Raw genomic sequence first — 6,957 nt, 5'->3', positions numbered from 1 at the left:
CTAGCATCAAGATGGGTAATGTGGACGTCATTGTGCTGGTGCCTGTTTTGCGTTGGCTAGTCTGATTCTGTGTGCACCGTACACCAGAGGAAGAGTCTGGTGGGTACTGTAACTGGTTAGAATTCTCTTAATCTGAACGTGATAAACTAAGACTGGGGGGCTGGCCACGGGTAGTTAGGGTTGGAGTGACAATCCAGCAGATTCTTTTCATTATATGGATTATATATAACGGAAAGGAGTAATTTCCTGAACGTAAAAGAAAATCAACTCATTGGGAAGAACTGGAGACTAGAGAGCTGGCTCAGAGGTTAAGAACCCTGGCAGCTCATGCACATTAGCAGGGTTCAATTCCAGTACCAACATGGCTGTCTTTAACTCTGGTTCCAAGAAACCAGAAGCCCTCTTCTGGCACTAGGCATCCAAGTGGTGCACAAGTGGTGCACATAATACATGCAGTCAAAACACATAAATTTTAAATAAAAAAATAACAAAAACCTAAGCCCAGCATTATAGCTCATTGCCAGTAATTCCAGCAACTAAGAGGCTGAGGCAAGATTCCCAAATACCAGGTTTCAGACCAACCTGGGATATAGAATTAGACCCTCAACTCATAAGCAAATCCCAGAATTAGTTATGGGGGCTGGTGAGATTGCTCAGTGGGTAAGAGCACCGACTGCTCTTCCAAAGGTCTTGAGTTGAAATCCCAGCAACCACATGGTGGCTCACGACCATCTGTAACAAGATCTGATGCCCTCTTCTGGAGTGTCTGGTCAGTTACAGTGTAATTACATATAATAAATAAATCTTTAAAAAAAAAAAAGAATTATGGTTCTTCGGTCCAATATTTTTTTAAAGATTTATTTTTAAATGTATTTCGTATGTATACTTTATATGTATACTGTATATGAATACACTGTCACTGTCTTCAGACACACCAGAACAGGGCATCCGATCTCATTACAGATGGTTGTGAGCATCCATGTGGTTGCTGGGTATTGAACTCGGGACCTCTGGAAGAGCGGTCAGTGCTCTTAACTGCTGAACCATCTCTCCAGCTCAAATTTCTTAATTATCAGAAATCACTAAAGTTGGTCCACTCCACAACTCTCTCCTGCATTTCCCTAATAACTCAGTTCATCAGTCAGCCTTCTTGTGCCCCCAAGGCATGCTTTCACCCACCAGATACAACTCTCCACCTCCCTCACTTGGTGGGGACTTCTCCAGGCTGCTCCAGGATCTCTCCACCCCTGCACAAGTCTGGATCCCCATTCATCTTTCCTGTGCCCCCGTTGTTCCTAGCATACTGTGTGTGCCAAATCTTAAACGTCCGTTGAATTCATAAATGGTACCAAGGCTTTGACTTTGGATGGCAAAACTAGATGGGTGCATCCACAAAAAAAAAAAAAAAAAAAAAAAAAAAAAAAAAAAAAAAAAAAAAAAAAAAGAATAAGGTGTAAAAAAATGACGCAAAACAAAAATATTCTTTCCCATTTAAGGTGAGAGTTTCCTATAAAAATAGTGAAAATTCTGGGTTGGAGTTAGGCCATGAGGGTAGAGTTTAATGAGACTTGCAAGTTGTCATGAACCTCAATGAGATCTCAGAAAAGGGGTACTGGGGGAGCCTGCAATTACTCTGCTGCTACTGTTGCTGTTTATTCTTGGGTTTCAATTTGTTCCCTAAAACATGACACTAGAGAGAGTGGTACAACTTATAATTCCAGCACTTGGATGGTACAGTTAGGATCAGGAGCTCAAGGTCATCCTTGGCTACATAGCAAGTTCTAGTCTTGCCAGGCCTGCGTTAAATTCTGTATGAAAATAAACAAAAAAAAAAAAAAAAAAAAAAAAAAAAACCTGACTAAGTCAGACATTGTGAGGGCTGGAGGGATGGCTCAGTGGTTAAGAGCACTGACTGCTCTTCCAGAGGTCCTGAGTTCAATTCCCAGCAACCACGTGGTGGCTCACAACCATCTGTAACGTGATCTGATGCCCTCTTCTGGTTCATCTGAAGTCAGCTACAGTGTACTTATGTATAATAATAAATAAATCTCTCTAAAAAAAAAAAAGAAGAAGAAGAAGAAGAAGAGAAACAGCAAAGAATAAAGACATGGGATTTGGTGGTTGTGAGTGGAGCTTGCGCTTGACAGCTCCTTCAACAACATATCCAAGGATCGCCAGGTTGCTTAAGATTTTCTTTCTTCAGGTTGGTTGAAATTAGTAATTAGATTAGATTAGAAATTAGATTAGTAAGAAAGCTGCCGAATGTCATTTTAAAAAGTTATTTCCATTTGGCTCTCCTGAGAGAAGAACGTGCTTGAAAGGTCAAAGGTGCTTTAGGCCATGGTTTTTTGAACACAAGAAACAGGGCCTAGGAGTGCAGCTAAGAGGATAAGTGCCTGCCTAAGGAACGTGAGGGCCAGGCTCAACCCTCAGCACTGACAAGAAGACAAAAGAACCCATGTAGGGAGGGAGTCATTGTAAACTCCTTACAGAAACTTACAGATCTTTGGAATTCAAGGGACCTCAGTGCAGACAATATTCAAAAGCCAAATACTTTATTTTATGAGACCAGTTCAGTTGTAAATGTAAACACAAGACCACTCAAAAATGTTAGTCCATATGATGCAAAATATGCTATGTTTGAATTTTATATATTCATTATTTTTAAAAAAATACATTTTTTAAAGGTGCCTTGGAAACTCAAGATCACCAAAAGGCAACACATTGCAGATTGAGAAAACAGTTTGAACAGGAAAGATGCTAAGGGAGTATGCTGTGGGGAAGGACGAACAGCAGCAAGCAGGCCTTCCAAGCCTCTCATCTTTCAGCTTTTTTGGGGGCTCCGAAATCCAGCTTTGACCCTTTTTTGTGTATTTCACACTGAAGGCATAACATTACTCATATAAATGTTAGTACGGAAACTTAGCAGCATTGTGACCAGCGCTGGGGATTGAACTGATGGCTATGCACGCAAAGCACTCTGTCTGTTAGGTGTCAAGACATGACTGGTAAAAAAATTAATACTTGTTTCTCAAGGGAATAGCAGTTTCATTAGTATGTTTCTTCCTGGAGTGAATAAGGCGAACGAGTGATCCGGGTAGGAACACCTCAGTGACTGGATACTGGTAGAGTGCTTCTTTAAGATACACAAAGCCTTGACAAACATGAACCTGGGCATGCTGGGCACTAGGAAGGTGGAAATAGAATGGTCAGAACTTCAAGTCCTCCTTGGCTACCTATAACAAGTCTAGTCTAACATGCAAGCCACCTATCCGAGAAAAGGACTTGGGCCTGAGGAGTGAAGTCCTTGTCCCACAAGCATTAGGACCTAAGTACAGATATGCAGAATCTACATAATTAAAATGAAAAAAAAAACCAGACACAGTGGTGGAGTGTTTAGACATGTGCCAGCCATGGAAGGATGAGAGGTAGAGATAGACGGATCCCTGAAGGTTTGCTGACTACCTAGCCTGGTTTACTTGGTCATGTACACAAACACATACACACACAGGGAGAGAGAGAAAGTGAGAGGCAGAGAGATAAGACATTGAAAGCCAGAGACCAGAGATAGATTATAGATTTAGAGCTAAGAAGGAACACAGAATTTTGAAGATACTAGAAGAGCTAGAGAAGAGTCTGTACCTGAGCCTCTGGGCTAGGTCTGCTTTCCTCTTAGAGCTGTGTGTGTGTGCATGTGTGTGTGTGTGTGTGTGTGTGTGTGTGTGTGTGTGTGTATGTGTGAACTCAAGTGTGTGTGTGTGAACTCAAGTGTGTGTGTTTGTGAACTCAAGTGTGCGTGTGTGTGTGTGTGTGAACTCAAGTGTGTGTGTGTGAACTCAAGTGTGTGTGTTTGTGAACTCAAGTGTGCGTGTGTGTATGTGTGTGTGTGTGTGTGTGTGTGTGTGTGTGTTTGAGACAAAGTTTCTCTGTGTAGTCCTGGCTGTCCTAGAACTCGTTCTGTAGACCATGTTAGAGATACATCTGCTCCTATCTCCTGAGTGCTACCACATCTGGCCTGTTTTGGTTTTTGAGACATCTTCTTGTCATGTAGCCCATACTAGCTTCAAACTCTCAATCCTTTTGCCTCAGCATCCCAAGTAAAAGAATTACAAGCATGTCCCACCAAACTCAGCTTTCCAACATGGACCTTTGAAGCCAGAGAGGTACATTTACAGTTGCTTTTTTTTTTCTAGAAGGTGAGACACCAATGTTGATATGGTCTAGTTTTACTCAAGGCAATCACTAGTAGAATGGATCCCTTACACATTTATGCTGAAAATTCATTTGTCCTAAATAGAATCATGAAATGACCATTTATCAAAATGTAAATGTGTTACCTTGAGATGCTGGGGCTATTCTATTTATTAGTAGTACAAAAGATGTTGTAGCGAGATTGTACCCTTGAAAGGAGAAAAGATAATTTTCTCCCTACCAAATAAGAATATGCATGGAAGTATCTTGTAAAATCCGTATTCATTCCTAGGTTCCTACTGTATATTTTTTCCAAGCCTTTGCTCACAGGAGATCACAAGACTGGGGCCACACAGAGAAGGTATGAACCTCATCCTCACACTTCATCCAGGAACTCAGACAGGCCTGAACCACCGGCATGTCACAGCTTGTACCACTTAAAGGCAGATCATACAAATTCTGGATTTCACTGGAGGCTCCTGATGTTGCCATCGGAAGAGGTGAGTGTTTCTCCCCCTAAAGGAAAAGTATAGTTTTTCTGAAGACATTCTAGAGCAGAAAAAGAAAGGATCTTTCAGTACCTTTGCTTGTCACTGGCATTAGGGTTTTAAGGTATGGACATTTTGGAGATTTCCTGGGAGGCTGAACCTGCAATATCAAGAATCCAAGGAGCCATTTCTAATGGCAGCTGTGTCTTGTTAAACTGAAGAACCTGGACAAGGGTTGTAACCTTGATAATAAAGTAAGAAGATGAGGGCTCAGTGATAGAGTGTGTATGATTAGCATATGCAAAACCCCAATTCAATCTCTTATATCCCACACCCAAAAGAAATAAATGTATGTTCATTGGAATGAGACATGTGAAGAACTTGGAAGAAGGGTTGGGTAGAGTCCAGGACAGCAGTGGTCTAGAGCAAAAACAGAGGCAAAAATGAGAGTAAGTCCATGGGGATGTAGTAGAGGACTCCTTCACTATGCTCACTGATGAGAAAGGGGACTCCTTTATTGTGTGGGGAAGAGGAAGTAACAGTAGCCAAAAAAGGGAAGGGAGGAGGAAGAGAGGAAGAACTGATAGAATGTAGATTCATTATCCCAAACACCAGCAGGCAATCCAATCACTGGGAACACACCAGCCCAGCAGAACACAGAAATAGCCCTCCACTCCAGCAGACACAGCTAACCACAAACCATGTCTGTCATAAAACCAGGTAGGCTTGGGCTGGTGAGATGGTTCAGTGGGTAAGAGCACCCGACTGTTCTTCCAAAGGTCCGGAGTTCAAATCTCAGCAACCACATGGTGGCTCATAACCATCCGTAACAAGATCTGACTCCCTCTTCTGGAGTGTCTGAAGACAGCTACAGTGTACTTACATATAATAAATAAATAAATCTTAAAAAAAAAAAAAAAACAAGTAGGCTGCCTGCAGACTTTTTCTTCTCTCCCTGCTCTCCAAGATCCAATTCCTCAGTCTCATCCCCACTTGTGCAGCAGAACACCCTTGGCAATATGCTGTGTCTCTCTGGTCCCTTCTCCTATGGCTCCCACAGACCATGCTCTTCTACCCTCTGGCCCCAGGACTTGCCCTTTCCCAGTCCTCACCCCCGCAGGCACCAGCTCATCCCCAGCTCTGCTGAAGAACACCCTGGCATCGCTCCATCTCCTATGGATCCCACAGATCTTTCCCCTTCTAATCTTTCTCCCTCCATGTATTGCTTTGTCCCAGACCCCAACTCAAGCAGGCGTCCCCTGCTAATCCAAGGGCTGCTCTCTCAGGACACCAAGCAGGCTCTATCCCCCCATTTCACCCCAAACTCTGCAGCAGGGTATTGTTGTAGTTTCTCTTTCCTCTCTGACACCATCACCAAGGAATCACAAAGACCTTTTCCAACTCATCGCAGTATCCCAGCCTTCAACACCAGCAGGCATTCCCTATGAACACACCAGCTGCACTGCCAGGAAAACAGGCAACACACAGCTATCAGACTCTGGAAACCCAGGGAAGACTCAGAAACCAAGGAACAAAACACCCACCCAACAAAGACAAATCCAGAGATCCGCACCAGACCTGTAATCACCCCAAACTTAGGTGCTTAGATGTCAGCATAAAAACACAGTAACCAAAAGAGAAGAAAAACAAAAACAAAAACAAAAAAAACAAACAAAAAAGAAAAAAAGAAGAAAAAAAAAACCACAATAACCACCAGAAATATGTCTCCATTAGGGTCCAGCTATCCTATCACAGCAGACCTGAATATACCAAAATAGATGAAGCACTGGAAAAAGACCTTAAAAGCAACTATATGAAGATAATAGAGGTTTTTTTTGGGGGGGGTGTTGAGACAGGGTTTTCCTGTGTAGCCCTGGCTGTCCTGGAACTCACTCTGTAGACCAGGCTGGCCTCAAACTCAGAAATTCACCTGTCTCTGCCTCTCAAGTGCTGGGATTAAAGGCATGCGCCACCATGCCAGGCCTGATAATAGAGGTTCTTGAAGAGGAAGTGAATAATCCCTTAAACAAATAAACTGGAACTACAAACAGTTGAAGGAAGCCAAACTGTTCAAGACCTGAAATAGGAATAGAATCAATAAGGAAAATAAAACAGAGAGAAATCTGGAAATGAAAACTGTAGGAATTTGAATAGAAACTACAGAGGGAAGTTTCATTAACAGTATACAGGGATGGAGGTGAGAATCTCACAGAATACAGGGATGGAGGTGAGAGTCTCACAGAATACAGGGATGGAGGTGAGAGTCTCACAGAATACA

This window comes from Mus pahari, chromosome 7 (genome assembly GCF_900095145.1).
Source record: "Mus pahari chromosome 7, PAHARI_EIJ_v1.1, whole genome shotgun sequence".
Taxonomy (NCBI): domain Eukaryota; kingdom Metazoa; phylum Chordata; class Mammalia; order Rodentia; family Muridae; genus Mus; species Mus pahari.
Note: the sequence above shows the minus strand (reverse complement) of the source record.